General features: G+C 50.7%; 1 protein-coding gene and 1 pseudogene across 1 annotated transcript in view; one reads left to right on the top strand and one right to left on the bottom strand.

The window, feature by feature from the left end:
* LOC136542564 (uncharacterized) overlaps positions 1-11941 on the top strand; it is a 32676-nt gene extending 20735 nt beyond the window's left edge. The window contains exon 2 of the mRNA XM_066535066.1: positions 11269-11941. The gene's annotated coding sequence lies outside the window, so the exon portion shown is untranslated. The remainder of the gene's footprint in view (positions 1-11268) is intronic.
* A 3252-nt stretch (positions 11942-15193) lies between these two features.
* LOC136547124 (senescence-specific cysteine protease SAG39-like) lies at positions 15194-16664 on the bottom strand (annotated as a pseudogene).
* Between the last annotated feature and the right edge of the window lie 2265 nt (positions 16665-18929).

Genomic DNA, 18929 nt, shown 5'->3' on the forward strand with positions numbered 1-18929 from the left:
GCGTGGCCTCGGCTCCGGCTCGCCCGACGGAGCAATCCACTCTGGCCTGTTGGGGTTGGTAATCGGATGGAGAAGGCCATCATCGACGAGCGACTGTAGCATCTCCACGGTGACGTCGGACTGATCCCAAGGGTCCGTCTCAATGACAACGGCGCCGGCCATGGGTGCGACGGAGAATACGACTACAACGGTGAGCCTCTCTCGCTCTCTCTACCTCGCCTCTCTCTCCTTCTCCCCGACGCTCTCTGTTCTAGCAACGGCTCAAGGGCGGCAGGGGCAAACGCAGGCAAGGTAAGGGGGGGAGGGGCGAGGCTCGTTGCGTATTTATGCAGGAAGAAGGCGAAACGGGCGGGCAATGAAATCGGGAAAGTTTCCCCCAGATCTGGCACAGTCAATCCAGATCCGATTTTACCGCCCACGTACCCACCTTTTCCTCATTAATTGCGAGGACAGTTATGTCCCATCCGCTGACACAGTGCCGTGTTCAACCGCTGCAGCGGCAGGCGTCGTTCCGCCTCCCCGAGAAAACCGCCTCAAAAGGCGCGCCTGCCGTTGTCGAGCCGATGGGCAGGAGAATATTCCCCACCCGATTCCTTTCAGACGAAGGAACTAGGCACCGAGCCCGTTATGGTCCAGGGGTTCGAAGGCTGGGCCCCCGAGGGTTTCGACAGCCGCCCCAGGGCAATAGAGTTAGGGACGACTACGGGTGAGCCCATACGGGGCCGAGACCCAAGCAAGCGAAATGCTTGGGACGCCCTAAGTCGTGTCCGAGACCGGCAGGGAAGTCTCCGAATGGGATCCCACCGTAGGGAGGCACCGAGCCACCGGGGCCCATCGAACGGCCACAGCACCCACTAGAGGAACCCTCTGGTACTCTTGGAGTGTGTCTCTGGACCGCTAGCCGACCCCTAGCGAACGGGGCACGGGCCTCCACTCGGACTTACCCGATAACAGCTCACCGAAAGTGCCACCGCTCGCGCCCATCGAGGGTAGCCTAGCATATTCCACCCCTCCTTCCGAACGAAAAGGATGTGCGAGGGTCGTACAAAAAGCCAAGGGAACCCCTGACGGCCCTCTCGCTCCATGCAGAGGCTAGGGGCTCTCCTGCAACCTTGCCGAGACCCAGCGACCCAGGCTCGCACCCGTGTGGGATCGGCAAACAACCCCTCCTTCTGAACAAAAAGGATGTGCGAGGGTCGTACGAAAAGCCAGGGGAACTCCTGACAGCCCTCTCGCTCCATGCAGAGGCTAGGGGGCTCTTCCTGCAAATATGTCGAGACCCCGCGACCCAGGCTCGCACCCGAGGGGGGCTCGGCAAACAAACCCTCATGCGTGAGGGGCACACAAAAAGCCAGGGGAACTCCTAACCGCCCTCTTGCTCTGAGCAGAGGCTCAAGGGCTCTTCCTGCAACTTTGACGAGACCCAGCGACCTAGGCTCACACTCTAGGGGGCTCGGCAAACAACCCCTCTGTCCAAACAAAAAGGATGCACGAGGGTTGTACAAAAAGCCAGGGGAACCCCTGACCGCCCTCTCGCTCCATGCAGAGGCTCGGGGGCTCTTCCTGCACCTAGGACGGAGACAAGCGACCCAAGCTCGCACTCGAAGACTCAAAAAAATGCGATAAAGGGCGTCGAGCCCGTTACGGTCCAGGGGTTCGAAGGCTGGGCCCCTGAGGGTTTCGACAGCCGCCCCAGGGCAACAGAGTCAGGGACAACTATGGGAAAGCCCGCGCATGGCCGAGACCCGAGCAGGCGACTGCTTGGGACGCTCTAAGTCGTGTCCGAGACCGGCAGGGAAGTCTTCGAATGGGATCCCACCGTAGGGAGGCATCGAGCCACCGGGGCCCAGCGAACGGCCCCAGCACCCACTAGAGAAGCCCTCTGGTACTTTTGGAGTGCGTCTCTGGACCGCTAGCTGACCCCTATCGAATGGGGCACGGGCCTCCACTCGGACTCACCCGATAACAGCTCGCCGGAGGTGTCACTGCTCGCGCCCACCGAGGGTAGCATGGCACCCTCCACCCCTCCTTCCGAACGAAAAGGATGCGTGAGGGCCGCACAAAAAAGACAAGGAAACCCCAGATAGCCCTCTTGCTCTGAGCAGAGGCTCGGGGGCTCTTCCTGTAACCAAACCGAGGCCCAGCGACCTGAACTCGCGCTCATGGGCTCGGCAAACGCAATAAAACTCCCCGCACGATGTGAGAAAAGCCCCTGAAGGAATCAATCCATTCCTCCAGGGCCTTGGGGGCTACACCCGGCGGGTGCGCTCGCGCGCACCCACCGAGGCCTCGAGTATGAAACATCATCCCACTAGGAGCCACCGCAAGTCGAGTCTCGACAAAACCTTAGGGAGAGTGCTCACACTCACCCTGAGGCTCGAGGGCTACTGTCGGGTATCATAAAAAGGGGTCCCCTAAGCGAGAACCGAAAAAATCACTTAGACCCTATCAAAATCAAAGCCAAGAGACAACTATTGGCTAGACCCCGGCCTCGTCCAAGGCCACCTACTCTCCGCCTCGCTAGAGGCCTCGGATGGTCTACCGATTCTCTATCTCGCTCGAGGTCGGCTCGTAAGGCCTCGGATGGGAAACCGATTCTCCGTCTCGCCCGAGGCCGGCTCATAAGGCCTCAGATGGGAGATCGATTCTCCGTCTCGCCCAAGGCCGGCTCGTAAGGCCTCGGATGGGAAACCGATTCTCCGTCTCGCCCGAGGCCGGCTCGTAAGGCCTCGGACGGGAGACCGATTCTCCGTCTCGCCCGAGGCCGGCTCGTAAGGCCTCGGACGGGAGACCGATTCTCCGTCTCGCCCGAGGCCAGCTCGTAAGGCCTCGGACGAGAAACCAATTCTCTGACTCGCTCAAGGCCGGCTCGACAAACAACCCCGTCGCCTCCGCCTCGGCCGATCTCCCTGATAGAATGTCATGCCCAATCAATGCGACCAACCACTCCCACGACATCAGCCAAATGACGGCTCGACACGGTGGAGTGGCCAACGAGACGCGAGTCACATCGAAGCCATGCTGTCCAGGACAAGACAGGGCAGGGGTTACCAGCTGCTGTGCTCGATACTATGCCCACGACCGGCGCCCACACCGCACTATGCTACCTAACCCCTATCCTAGGAACAACGCGGTGTGGGAAAGCAAGTCTAGGCCACTATTGCCTCGGAATCAGCATATAGGATCAACTGCTCCCTCCATGCCTCGGTAGTCTACCTTAGGGTCTCGGCAACCTTGGGATTCGCGCCCACCGAGCCCCCACGATGGCTCGGCCTCGGCACCAACTGAGCCTCAGAACTTTGCGCGGTCAACACACAGCGATCGGCATGTCGCCCGCTAGGCCCTACGTCAAGCTATCCCTAGAGCTCCCACGTCGCACAGGATCGGATGTGACCGGCGCGTTACTCCGGCACTTCAAGGGCAGGACCACTCCATCGACCATGCTGCCATAGTAACAGGCTACAGGGCTCAGACATGCCACCCCTATTCACACGACGTCTCATAGCTAACACATGTATTCTCCTGTCCCCCCTTCAACTATAAAAGGAAGAGATCGAGTCTGTTTCTAAGGAGGCCAACTCTCATGATCACACACACCTAGGCACATACGAGCTCACTAGATAGACGAACATACGCTGTAACGCGCAAACTTCTCCGCTGCTTGAGACCCGCATCTCAAGCAACCCACACCGCTCCACGCAGAGACCTGGGACTATCTCCCTCTCTCGCCCTGCTTGTAACCCCCTACTACGAGCATTTCGGTGCAAGGAATACAAGATCGATCTCACAGACTGGATGTAGGGCATCTATCGCCCAAACCAGTATAAACCTTGTGTCTCTTTGCATCACCATCCAGGATTAGGGGCACGCAGTACATTTTCACTAGTTGGTTGAGGACCCATCGGTCCAAAACACCGATAGAAATGCTTGTGTGTCTTGTTAATGTGGACATTACAATTACACATGCTAGTGGATTTTAAGTGCATGTGATAGTGCATTGCTGAGGTGGACAGCTTGTATGTTGAGATACATAGCTAGTGAGATTTAGAATTATAAGAGATACAGATATAGATATAGTTATATATAGATATAGATGGCATCCATATAATGCTATTTATTTTGCCATTCCATCAACTTATAATTCAATCGAATTCTACTCCCTCCGTCATAAAAAGGATGCAATTCTAAAATAGTACTATGTTAAAGTATGTGAAGATTGACCAAGTTTATATAAAAAATACTAACATTTATCGTACTAAGTAGTCACCATTAGATTCGTCATCAAACATATTTTGATAATATACTTATTTACCATCATAAACATGAATATTTGAACTATGTATTTGGTCAAGCTCTAGGCACTTTAATCGAGAATATGTCTAGATTTGCATTATTTTTGGGACGAGGTACTATTAGCCTTTTTAATTGAATTCTTTCGTTGACTTGCCCAATTCTGATAAGATACTATTGTAACAACCCGGGTTTTTGGAGAAGCCAAAAATATGAACTTTTTAAAAAAATTTCTGCAATGTGTGAAGCATGTAGATGCTAGGTCAAACTAAGAACAATTTATAAATAAATTGTTGCATGCATATAGAATTACTTGTAGGAGTTTGCCGGAGTTCTTTTGTTGGTTTAGTGTTTTGTGTTGGAGAGCACAAGTCCGTAGCAAATCCTTTTGATCCCTTCTAGAATATCTTAAGAACCCTTTTTCATCTCTCCTAATTCACCTTCTTGCTTTTGAACCTCATTCGAATTCCTTGATCTAATCAGCCAACTATCTTTATCAACTCAATGCCCGTGAGTTGCCAACCTTTGACTTGGACCCCACTACCCCTAGTTGACCTCTAGTGGACCCCACTAGGAGGTGTACATGTTGGCGACACATGTATACAATATAGGAGCCTTGGTTTATTTAGAAAATAGGAAATAGAAATAGAAAAAAAAGGAAATGGAAGAGGAAAATGGAAAAGCCATCTAGCCCAGCTTGTGGCCCGTCCATCTTTTTGGCCCACCAGCGCGCAGCAGGCCTAGCTCGCTTCCCCGTCCTCCTTGGTCCAGCTCGATCCGGCTCGCGCCCTCCTCTGCTGGCCCACGCGCGCAGCAGCTGGCCGACCCAACTCGCGCGACGAGCCTAGCTGCTCGGCCCAGCTGTGCGGAGGCCCGCTCACGCGTGCACGGCCAAGCAGCCCAGCAAGCCGCGGCCTAGCTAGGCCAGCAGCCGCACGCCCCTCCAACCCTAGGGCGCACGCGCCCTAGCTCCCAGCCGCCGCCGCTCTTCCCTTTATGTGCATGCTCCTGTACGGCTCTCGTCTCCGGGACCCACGCGTCAGCCTCAAGTGAAGAAAGGAGGAAGCCGAGGACGCTATTCCCTTCCGTCGCTCGACCGTCAGCCTCGCTGTTTTCGTCTTTCTTTCACCTACCCCTACCTATCCCATGGATGGTGGCCGCGTGTCCGTGAGCACACGACCCCGACGATCGCCCTCGTCCCCTGGAAGTTCCTTGCCCTCGCGAACCCTAACGGACTGCCTATAAGAGCCGGACGCCGCCCTCGGCCTCACCATCTCTCCCTATGCCGCCGCCACCAAGCACATCGCTCTCTCCCTTGCCCTAGCCTCTCCTGCAGCGACGCTGCGCCCTTGCGCCGCACCCACGCGTCATGCATCCGTCGTCGCCACGCTCGTCGCGTCCATGCCAGCACGCGACGCCGCACCCTTACGCCGTGCCCACGCGTCATGCGTCCGCCGTTGCCGCTCTCGTCGTGTCCACGCCAGCAAGCGACGCCGCCCGTCCTCACCACGACCTCGACCATGCGGATGGCGAATGCCGGCGCACACTACTGTGTCACCAAGCCTTCGCCGTCCAGGGGCTCTTCCTCATCGCACAGCCCGCGACCGCCGCGCTGGAGCGCCACCCACGACGAGCCGAGCACCAAAAGTGCTGCAGCACCGGCCTGCTGACCTGCGTCGCAGCGACCGCAAGCGCACGACGACGCCCCTGCCAAACCGCACCAAGCAAGAGGGAGGAAGAAAGGAGAGAGGAAGGAGGAAGAAGAGGAACCGGAGCACGCCGGAATGACCCCTTGGAGCTCCTTGTCACCGTCCAAAGCCCTGCGCTGAACTATGAGCACGCGCGTACGACATCGATGCGACCTCGGTGCTGCCTGCACCGGGCCCGACTTGCACCACACGACCTTCCGCCGACAAGCCCCTGGTGAGCATCCCCGTTTCACCGCCTGCCTACCCGCCCTTCGCACCGTTCTCTTTTGTCCGGCCATCGCGCTGCTCTGACCGTGTCGCGACAGCCAGTCACCACGTATCCGCGATGCCCCTGCGCCCCGCATGCCGATCGAGCTACGGTGCGAGGGCAAGATTGCCTCGGCCAAGGACTGACGCACCTACACAGGCACAACCACACACCACCAGGGCTATACACACACAGCGCATCCACGCCGGTAGCCACCCACGGCCGCCGCACGACCTTAGCGTCACTACACCGTGCTTGCCTCGCCGCCCTCGCGGCCAAGGCATAGCCTTGCACACGCCCATGACCTGGCGCCTCCGCAACACGCCGCGGCTTCCGCTTCACCTAGCCATCGCACGAACACAGCTCGCGAAGGCACGGATGCGAGCACTGGCCAGTCATGCTCACCGTCGCCAGCCCACCGCACACGCACAGCATGGCAGCAGCCAGCCCCTACCTTGCCAAGGCCCGCACAGCCCCTGCCTTCACTGGGCAAGGCTCCGCTTTGCCTCAGCGTCACACCGCTGGTGGACCTCGTCGTGACCCTGCACGATGTCACGACGCGATACCAGCTGCAGCACCGCGACATCTCCACACCACCATCGGGCCTCCGATCCCTCTGTCGCGCTCACAGCCCTGACCTTGGCCTGGACACATGCACGCATAGGCGTTCTTCGCCTTAGTCGACCCAAGGCCTCGCCCTCACGGTCACGGCTATCGCCTGTAGCCCTTAGCCGCTAGCCGTAGAACGCCGTGGACGCCACGCTCCTTGTACCCGCACGAGCCCAGAGCCTCCCGGCCGCACAACCCTACACGCACAGCACAACCCCGCACCCACGGACGGTGGTGTGAGGCCATGGCGTGTCCGCCTCGCCGGCACCGCTCCTGGCAAGCCAAGCTTCGGCCTTTCCACTGCCCCGTCCCACCTTCGTGGTTGCGGACATCGTCCATGCACCGCAAGCACAGCGAGCCCTGTGGGCATTCTGGCATCAAACACCTGGCGCACATGGAGGCCCTGTCCTTGCCCTTCCTATCTCTGGACCAAGAGGCCGGCCTTGGCCCAGATCGGCTGCGCAGATGGAGCCTACGGCCATGCCCAATCCGCCCTTCAGGCCTTTCCTTTCAGGCCCGAGTCCCATCCGATGGTGAACAAGCTCACGCAGCCCCTTCAGCAGCCCTTGCCTCGGCCTTTGGGCCCTATTAGATCCACCGCCCACCTAGCCCATCAGAGCACTCGAGGCCCAGCCGAATCCCCAGGCGTTCCCCTTTATCTGTTTTCAGAGAACCTGTCCAACCTCCAAAAGAATTCATCTTAGCTCCTAAAAATTATGAAACCAGTTCCATAATTTTTCTAAAATCAAGCCCTACGTCATGGACCCATCCTTGAGTATTTCTGACCCCTCCAAATGGTAAGCCATCACAATGCTTGCGCTCACTCGCGTTCGCGCAGCTCACAGACTAACTTTGGATTGCCACCGCGGGACCCTAGCACCTGACAGCCGTGATATATGCCTAAGCCAAAGACTCGATGCTCGTAGCAAGCCCTTGGCCACCTGTAGCCATGACCGGCCAACCATGGCCCACTGTAGCCCCACGAGACTGGATAACTAAAGCCGTACCAAGCCATAGTGGGCCATTGTTGGCCAGATGCAAACCATGACCCTCTGGGGCAAGCCACGTTACCCTCTGAACCTTCGGGTGACCAAATCATAGTCGATGTTTTATTGAGACCTTGGAAAGCCGTCTACAACCTTTCCGACCATGTTGGCAACCTTTCTGACCACTTCGGCAATCTCACCGACCACGTTGATGATCACTCCGACCACCTCCGCGATCTCACCGACCACGTCGGCAAAGCTCTCCGACCACCTCGGCCAGCCTTTCCGACCACCTCGGCTAGCCTTCCGACCACGACGGTGATCTCACCGACCACCTCGGTGACATCTCCGACCACCGACGAAAGCCCCTTTCCGCTCATTCTTATACTCGTTCGTCCACTTACAATACATGATCTTGATCTATCTATATCTATCTACACCATGCCCTTGTGCAGGTCTGCCTATCCCCAACTATGGAATGTGCTACTCCTCAGTCATGTCTAGTTGTTGCGTCTTCGGTCATGTTTGGTTCTTATCGTTGATTGTTGGTGTTGTTGCCTGTGTGCCGAGCCTTCGAGCCAGCTGAGGGATCGTACCTCGTTCGGACGTTACGATCGCGGGATCCATCTCGCCATGACCGTGATGCCGAGTGTAACTTGACCCGTCGCTTTTTAGTTGGCTTCATAGTACCACGAGTGTTAGCTCCTGCCTTCGGCCCTTGAACATGGTCGTGATGGATTCGATGTCGATACTAACATCGATGCACGCCTTGAGCCCTCAATGACCAAGTCCTGAGGGAGATGACCTGGAGATAACAATCATGGAACAATGGGTGCCAACCCGTTGGTATAGCTTGTGGCCGCGAGTTCGCCTTGCCATGACCATGGAGTTACGCCACTCTTTTACTTTTACTTGCCTCTTCGTGCACAAACCCCCGTATGCTTGTACCTTGTATGACTATCGCATTTCCTTGATTCCCGTGGTGACAACCGCACCACTATGAATCAGAGAGATGTCTTAATGCCAGTGCACCTAAGTCAGGTACCCTACGAGTGGTTTGCGCACTTGTACTCTTTAGTGAGTCGCTCCTTCCAATGCCCTGTCTTTTGTCGTGGCGTGTGTGTTGGAAGGAGCAGACCTCAGTTCCTTGCTGTTATTGCCCTATTAGCCGCTCTGTTCGATCCCGCCGTGTCCATGGCGATTGGATCAAAAACCAGACTATCTCTTTTTAGCTAGCGAAGCTATAGTCTATGTCGTACCTCGGACCCGTGCGTGTCGACCCGATCGACCGTCTAAAAACATCTTCCCTGAAGATGTGTCTGGGAACATAACATGGACGTGCCTAGCTAACCCCGCTGCATTTGCCATGTTGAACGACTGCCTTCTCGACTCCCGACGTTATAGCATCGTGTGGATCGAGAGGACCCGTCGCTGTCCAATCTCCTTGCGCTACCGCTTTCTACCATAGCGGGCTAGCCAAAGTACATTGGAGCCAAGTCACAACAGTGTTATTCGTTCTTGTTTGCTTCTCGTATCCAATTGTGACTTGCGGAATAAAACTGTAGGAGCTAAACCCCGTCGTTCTTCCTTTGTAGGGCCCGTCTTCCAATCCCCGTTAGCTCAATGACACCAGATCGAAAGATCGTGAGCCGTGGTGTTTGCTCTGGATAAGCTCTGGCTTAAACCGTTTATCGTAAAGCCATACCGGCTTGGCCATGACATAAGCTTGTGCATAAGCAAACTGTCACTTGTGTTTATTGGCCCAAGGAAATCAGACAACCGCCGAGAGGGCTAAGCTGTGAATCCTTTAGTGTGCCATTGGTGTTGTTGGATCTTCCTGCATCTTGTCGTCCTTTCGAGTGTTGAGTGCTCTTTTGCCTTGCGTGTCGCTTCGCGAAGTAGCTGACGATCGGACCAAGAGAACGTGGACGACGACAAGGACTGCGGAATGGAGTCAACACAGAAGGAGGTGACCCCGCTAATGGAACACCAACGAATGGAGAATTGTACCACTACTACCTCTACATCATAGGTGTCATGGCAGCACCCTATTTTAGAGAATCCTATTAGACATTGCATAATATTTAGAACTGCTAGCGCTTTATAATTATTCCTTTGCTAGTACTTTGATGCATGCTACTACCTGAGCCATTATTACCCTGATGCAACCCACTCTACCACGTCACCCTGCTTTGCACATTCGCTCGCTTAAATATGCTTACTTGCCTGCTTGCTTGCATATTACCCCACTATAATTAATATTAACTCCACTTCGCATTATATCGGGGATGTGATGCTGGTGGTGAACCCCCTAGGAATGGTTTGGCTATGGGTGCCAGACTTGGTGGTGTGTGAGCGTGCTGTGTGTGTCTTGGGTGCGTGGAGAGTGAGGGTTGTGTCGACCGAGCTGGAATAACGATGAGCCTGGGGCGAGTCTTGCCATGTGGTGCTACCTGGGCACTTGAATATGGAATACCTGTGGCGGGTAAATGGTAATTGGAGGTGGCCTTGGGTGTGAACCTTGGAGAGGTGGAGCCCGGGGTAGAGGTGCTGTGGTGGCACGTAAAATGGAAACCCTGATAGAGACATTCTGGCTTGGTCATCCCTAAGGACTTACTAGTACTCAGATTCACCGGGAATCCTTTACATCCCACTCGCCCTATATGGTGCGGGACAGTCGGACTACTTGGTAGAGCGATGCCACTACTGCTAGGTGAACGTGTGCAAGGAGGTACGGGGCGCGCGGTTTTCCCCCACACCCTTCCGAGACTTCAGGAGGCCTTGTGGACCCGGCTCTTGACATCCGGAGGGCCCCGGCTCTATCTATGAGTCACAGTATCAGCCATCCCAGACTAGACTTGGGGTGTTCCAAGGCTGAGAGGTAGGGTGGCATCGTTCTAGGCTAGCAAGCGACCGGAATTCTGCCTAGGAGATACATGGCTCCGAGGATGGCTAATCTTGTGGGTATGTAAAACCTCTGTAGAGTGTATGGTTGATCGATCGATATATATGCCAACTTGACGGCTATGGACCTTTTCTGGGTTTCGCTTAAACTAAATAGGAGATGAGTCTTTCTTTTCTCCCTCTAGGGATGGGGTATTTTGCGGTCGTGAGCCTTGGGGCTGCAGGCCGTTGAGACAAGGCCGAGAGGGAGTTGGCCTGTCGACCTGAGTGTGTGAGATGAGATAAGGTGTGGTGGTGTGGAGATGGTTTGGGATGGATGGTTGGTGGATGGATGTGGATGTGTGTGGCTGGGAATGTGTTAAAAACTGGACATTATTATTACATTACTACTATTACTTACTTCTCATGCGCTAAGGATGCAAACCACAGCCAAATGTTAGGATCGCCAGATCCTCTTGTTTTATCTTTTCCACTAAAGCTCATCAATGCTGACCATGGCCTGCACACATCTGGCGGTGTGCAGATTTCCTGCTTCTCAGAGATGCTGACTATAGAAGGATTAGGAGGTCTCGTGCCTACGCTCAAGTTTGGTTCGGAGATGGAATCTACGCTGCACTATGCCAACTCTGATGACAACCCATGAAGGAGAAGCCTTCACTTGATAGTCTTCCGCTAGATTAACTCTGTAATAGGTGTGTTCCCCAGTGATGTAATATCTTGTATTCTTGTAATCTTACGATGTATGACTGTGATATCGACTGATATATGATAATATGATGGAATCAAACATTGGTTTCATCATATTATAAATCATTCTATGGATTTTCCCTTCGTGGGAAATTGGGAATGTTTCAACTATGCCAGAATAGGCAATTAGTGCCCGTGCATCACTGTCGGTTGTGCTGGAGTCGCAGCTATTGCTTTTCATTGCCTGTTTGTAAGCCTAGAATCTAGAAAATTCCGGAGAAAATTTTCACCCAACAATGAAAGCACCTATCACTGTCAGTTCAAACTACCACATGGCAGTGGCATATCATTGCCGGGTCAAGCCACAAACTAGCAGTGATAAGTGTCATATCACTATCGGCTCAGGCTATGACCCAACAGTGATATATCATTGCCATGTTTTATATTAACCCAACAGTTTTATGAACCGTTGGATCCATCTAATTAACCATCAATTGATTGATTTTCCACCATTGGATCCAACTACCGCCATTGCTTCTTGTTATAAAACCGGTGTCTAGACCCCACCACACGGATAGAAGAGGTCCCCCTGCATGTGCCGGTCACTTGTAGTCCCACAAATTGGTTCATCATTTTTGTATAGTCTCAAAATATGCTCTATGTGAAAGAAAGCTGCCCATATACACTGTCTGTTTGTAGTCAAGATGGTGCACCAGAGGTACTAGAAGAATGTTTATGAATATGGAGCCACGGCGAAGCCAGAGCGTGCTGGTAGCAATATAATGGTATAGGACGTCCCAGTTGGTTGTTATTCGATGTTGAGCGAGCGTCATTGGCTCACCACTGCCAGAGGCATAGGTTCATCACAACTCACAACCATAGTGGCTCTCCACCCCTCTGGCATGTTCCTGCACGTTGGAGACCCACTAGGGTGCTAGAAAAATGTTTATGAGATGGTTATATTATAATGTGTTTGTGAACTTTGATGCTAACATTTGATCTAGTTGGAAAAAGGTTGTACCTCTTTTCTGAAAAGGTTTTTGTTATCGTATATGCAAATTATTCTAATTTCTTTGTTATCATATGTTTTATGTACCATAAATTAATCTTTCTGAGTTCACATATGTTGTTGTTGAAGAGTGTTATTAGAATTATTCACCTTTTTATAGGTTCTAATAACATGTTTTCATCATTAGCACAGAAAAGGTTTTTTTTTCTGGTGGTAGGCTTTGCATCTTTGTTGGTGGTTTCATGAGCCGCCGGTATGAAAGGCCAATGAAAATGATAACATTGCATTATCGTCAGCTTGAGAGCCGCGTATGTAAATCCATTTACGTTGGCAGTAGGCCATAAACATCCACATGTAAACTTAAGATAATCGCATGTGTAAACATTTTACACAGGAGGTTTATGTAATAAAGCTGCCTCTAATAAGTATTAACTGAATTCTAGAGACAGTCAAGTAAAATAAAGCTCATGTACAAATATTTTTTTAAAAGAAAAAGTCAAATGCTTCTGGCTATATTACTATTAAACTGATCACATTTAAATTCAAATAGACATCATAGCTAATTCTAACAACATAGCAAATATACATCACATGGAATTATATTTTCATGCATGTATATACAAACACAAATACTTACTTCATTCTACCATAGTCATCCTTCATATACATCAAATATACTATATATATACATCAAAGTTTTCAACTCATATGTTGCATGAAGTCTTAAAGTTCACTAAACATCTTTGTTCAGATCTAGGCATCTAGCCTAGCAAAGTCTACAAGTTCTCTATATTCTAGTTGTGCTAACTTATAGGTTTCATAAAAATATTTTCCTTAGAAAGGACCAACTTGATGCCTAGAGGGGGAGAGGATTGAATAGGCTCTACAAAACTTTTCAACAAATATTAACAATTAAAACAATATAAACAACACACACAATCAAACCTGGCCTAACCGGCTTTGCAATAACCCAGCCTAACTAGTTTTGGCTGTTTGACACACCACAGTGTCCAACCCGGCTTAGCCGGGTTCCTCCAGTTTTCTCTAAGTTCCAAAGAAAAATAGTTAGAGCCCTCTTTGCCTCTTTCACATCAACACAAACTTGGTTTGTGGCTTCTTTGTGAGTCTATCAACATATTCACACAGCCCATGTAGTCACAAACACACACGGAACTCAAGTTGACACAAGCGGAAGGATAATAAATAGGCAATGTAAATACAAAATGTGAGGCAAACCAAATGAAGACGCAACAATGTATTTGCTAGTATTCAGATCCTCACTGGATCCAGCATCTCTATTGTGGAAGCCGTGAATGACCTTCATGGACGAGCTCTAGCCAAGTTTCATTCAATCACTTTCCACGCCTCTACTAGGTGATATTTTCCCTTTTAGGGGCAAGATTGCAGCCCTCACAAACTTCCTACAGCCACCCACAACCTTAGGTACTTGCCGGCGTCACCTAGCCACCGTACCTACAAGAAAAGCTCCAACAGTAACAAAATGCAATCAACCAAAAGCTCAACTTGCTCAAGTGGTCAAAGGGTTTGACAGCTCATCATATAATGTCTCTCAGGCTCTCTAATACCACTTAGGCTTCTCACAAAACAAAGCACACTCCCCAAACTAAGAATTTTCACTTCTCTAATCTCTATGACCTGCAAAGGGAGGTTTGGGAGTAGCCAAGGGCTTCTGGTCGTGTATGGCAAGGGGAGCAACAGCAGCCAACACAAGGGGAAAGGGAGAGCTATATATAGGATATACACAAAAACTAGCGTTAGAGTGCTATCAGATAAACCTGGCTTAGCCGGTTTCTAGGAGACGGGTTACACCGATTCCTCCACCTCTGCAAATGGCATGTGGGTCTTTGAAAATGGATCTCTATTATGAAAGACAGTGATATAAATGTGATACCTCCATAAACGAAAGTACTAATCTCCAAAAATAAATTTTGTAGTACTACGCATAATAAGTTAAGTTGTATGCTCTATTAGAATGCATGGACAAATTTGTGATCGGAGGGAAGTGTTAGAAGGCACGTCACAAGATGGGGTATTTTTTTTCATTTTTTCCCATTGTGATTCTTGTTTTTTTTAGGAGAAGTGATTCTTGGTTTTGCTAGACAAGATTTACGGAATTATGGAGAAACTTGGCCATTTAACAGTATAATCTCGACCGAACAGTGTTGTTGAATATTCCATCCATTGTATTAATTGCGCAAGTTAAGATCAGCATAGTCGGTTTTAGTATTTGTATAATGCACCATTGAAAAATGATGGTAGTAACTTAATACTCTCTCCGTCCTAAATTGTAAGTCATTCTGGCTTTTCTAGTATCTAGCCATAATCTGTATCGAGGTACGTATCAAAAGTTATATATCAAAAAAGCTAGAACGACTTATAATTTGAAATGCAGAGAGTATTATGTACGTAGTTCAGTGTTATTTGGTATCATATCATCCATTTATTCTATTAATTAGATTCCATTCCGACCATAATTAGGTTTCATTGTAATGCACGGATAAATTTGCTGGTTAAAGTAGGGGGTATCTAAATTTGCTAGTTATAATTAAAGTAGGGGACATTCTATTTAGCACAGCCACATAATAGTTTTTATGAGATTATACATAACATTGGCAAATGACGACGACGACGCTGTACTGACTACTGGCCGCGTCGAGTTTATTTCAGCCTGTTCTTCAAGCTGACTTCTGCACCTCATCAGATATAGGTTTGCGCTGCGCATGTGCAGGACGCAAGGCGACTGTACAGTACTATATATATAGTTAATCATCCATACGAGTATACGATCGACCAGGCAAGTAAGCACGGTGGCGACGGACGGGCGGGAGCTCACGTCACCGGGTAGTTTGCCCATGTGGCTATACCGCACGTGCCTCTGTTGTCCTTGATGCGCCTCTCGAGGCGAAAGTATCCCATCTCGCCCCAGTTTTCGCCCCACGAGTTCTTGACGATCCAGTACTTGCGGCCGCCGGATTCGGCACCGTACCCGACCACCGTGACGCCGTGGTCGGTCTTGTCAGGGTCGCAGGGGCCATTGATCACCCCGCCGTTGCAGTGCTGGAGGGTTTCTGAATTTATGTCCACGGCAACAGGCTGCTGCACCACGGCGACCTCCAGCGCTGCTTCGTTGTTTTGAATTTTTGATCCACCAACTTCCTGCCTCTGATCTTGGCGACGTGGTTGTGCACCTTGTCGGGCTTGCATTTTCCCTGCTGCCCGTCGGGCGGGTAGTACGGGTAGTCGGACTCGGTGGTGAGGCCGCCGTTAGCGGCCACCCAGTCCATGGCAGCCCCAGGGTCGCCGCCGTCGCAGCCATTGTTGGGCGGGGACCTCGAGCAGTCCACGAGCTCCTGCTCCGATAGGGAGACGAGCTGGCCCGTCCTTATCTTGTGCAGGCCTTCGATCGACGCCACCGTCGCGAATGCCCAACAACTGCCTGCAAGGAGAGGGGCATCGTCGTCGATCATCTATCATGACAGTGTGTGTGTGCGTGTGTGTCTGTTTTGTGTCCCGTATACGTTGTAGGAATATGCGTGTGATACGGTGATTGGTAAATATTTTTCTACGAGTATTGTTTACCACAAGGTCCTTGGTCCTTGACCGGTGTCACCGCGCCCTTGGTCCTCCAGTTCACGCTTTCGGGGACGTCGAGGTCCGTCGTGGAGTTCCAGTTCCAGTGGCGACGACCGCCGTCGCTGACATGGCCAGCGCGCGTTGTGATGAGCTCCCGGTGCCGCGCGGCGGCGGCCTCGGGCGCGCGCAGGCGCGGCATGGTGTGCGTGGCGAGGAACTACTCGCTGGTGAGGTCCGTGAACGGGGTCTCGCCGAGCTGGTACGGGAGGCCGCGCCGGTTCGTGGCCTCGATGAGCTCCATGTTCTGGCGCTACACCTCGAACCGGCGCAGACGCTCCGCGGCGGTCCCGTACGAGCGGTTGTACGCGGCCTGCCACGCGCGGAACCGGTCCATCATCAGCATGTCTTCCACGTCCACGCGGCCGCCGGACGCCGCGCCGGCCAGGAGCAGGCAGGCGCACAGGAGAGCGAGAGCTTGCTGGTAAGGCGAGGCAGCCATGATCGATGTCTTTGGTCCTGTGTGCCTGGCTTGAGATTGTACTGAGTGATAGAGCAGCCATGGATGGGTTTATATAGCGGTCTGGCGATCGCTCGCATGCGCATCTTCGCATCTCTGGACTGGAGTGGAGGAAGAAATATCGAAGGTATGGTGATCTATCGGAATCAGTGCGGTATATACCGGTGCTCGCGTGGCCGAGAATGCATGGCAGCACTAGATGGTGCAAGTGCAATTGCTTTTGATGCAGCACCGATAGACGACATAGCTTGGTGCCACAGTTCATGTCCTTGCACAGCACGCATAGAGGCTTACTGCGCTTTGCTTATTAGTGACTCGCATAGCGTTAGTGTTGCATCTGCTCCAGTGACGAACGATCCATAAGTGCCTCATCAGTGATGATGGTGCGCTCTGATTAGCCTGTATAAACAGAAAAAAATATCATCGGTTACTTCCTCAAATAACTGGTTTTAGGTTTCCATTTAAAGCTACATATAAACTTTTTTAGCTTTTTTTTTGCGAATAGAAATGTTAGAGATTAACTTCTGGGTACTGTTTAAAACCGACAAGAAAATTAAAAGACCCATGGGGAAATTAGTTTATTTCCTGACGAAAACACGATGAGATATTACTCCCTTCATTCTCTTTATTTATAAGACATAACTTAATATGATACGGTCTCCTAAATTACACTTTGATCATCTATTTATTTTATTTTATAGTATTTATACTTATAAACTTATGATTATTGGATAGCAGATTTAATTACAAATCTAACTATATCAAGTTTGTGTTCTAATAATTAAAAATTGTTATTCCAATTATTGGTCAAAGATATTAAAGTTTGAATTTTGATATGGGTGTGCACCTTATAAAAGAGAATGAAGGTACTAATATTTCAGTGGGTTCTCAAAAACATATATGGAAAACATATGTAAGTGGACACAATACTCACAGGAAAATGATCAAATGCAACGATTTCGTCTTCGTGCACTAGTTTTTGCGTTAACGCGTTGTGAAAGCAGAAAAAACAATAACCCATCCGCCAAATCCTAATTGGCTTCTGGTATAGGCATCTCTCGAGTTGCAACACTCCTGCATCTCATCTCTCACACACTTAAGGACCAAATGACCCAAGAGAGAGACTGGGTCCTAAAAATTTAAATCAAAAATCTTAGCCTATGTAAACTCTAAACCCCGGCCCCCGCACCACCTTGGCTCCTAAGTTCTTCTACAAAGGCAATCTATTGAGTCCTTAGGGTCATCAAGCTAATCATGTCCTTAGCAAGGATTCACACTAAGCAAAAGGTCCATAGATACTAGATAGCAAGTATGGATTCTAACCTAATAAGCACATTAACATAAATCCTAGTCGTCACATAATAATGATCAGGACAGTGCGACGCGCGTTCGTGTGGCCGAGGATGCATGCCAGCACTGGATGGTGCAAGTGCAATTGCTTTTGATGCAGCACAGTTCATGTCCTTGCACGCATGATAAAATCTAACAGCATGCTTATTAGTGCCTCGAATAGAGTTAATCTGCTGCAGTGAGGATCTATCGATGAGTGGCTCGTTGTTGAGTGCACTGTGATTAGGGAGGTGTTATATCATCGGTGAGAACCTCAAATAACTGATTTTAGTCCCACTAGGAAAACATAGCACATGCGTGCATGCCTTGCAATGGAACTTATGATTTGACGAAGTTTTATTTAACGATCATGTTATACTTTTCAATTCGTCTTGCGATCAAACTTCATATTATGCTTGAGGTGTGTTGATATAACTCATATATATATATAGGTATGGGAGGCCTAGAGATTTATCCACTGATCACATAATGTGTTCAAATTTGTTTTAGAATCAGACTCCGCACCATATGCGTGAACACAATTCTCTAACTCATACGAACAGGGAGAGTGTGTCGGACCATGGAAAACTTTTGACATTCCAATTTACTTCGTAATCGGACTCCACGCTATGCTTGAACATGCTAAACTCATACAGACACCAGAGATATTAGTCCATCGTATCTCCATCAAATAGTTTTGAGCAATGATTTTTTTTTTCGCTTCTCATCTAAGTACAACTGTAGTATCTATTTATGAACAGACACACACCAACACCACACACACTCACACACACCACACTCACACCTCATGTACACAACCAGACCCTACACCTACACCTAGATTCTAAGATCGCGTCCTTGAGGAGATCACTGAAACCATCCAAGGCTCTATAGGCGATGGGCGTGCCTCTATCCCTTTGTAGCTCCACGCGAGAGAGGCTGCACCTGTTAAATATGGGGAAAACCCCGGTGGGGATCGTGAGTCGAGCAGAGCTCGAACCCACGACCGGCCACTGCACCACCTGCAGCGATTACCACACGAGCTACG

This window comes from Miscanthus floridulus, chromosome 3 (assembly GCF_019320115.1).
Source record: "Miscanthus floridulus cultivar M001 chromosome 3, ASM1932011v1, whole genome shotgun sequence".
NCBI lineage: Eukaryota > Viridiplantae > Streptophyta > Magnoliopsida > Poales > Poaceae > Miscanthus > Miscanthus floridulus.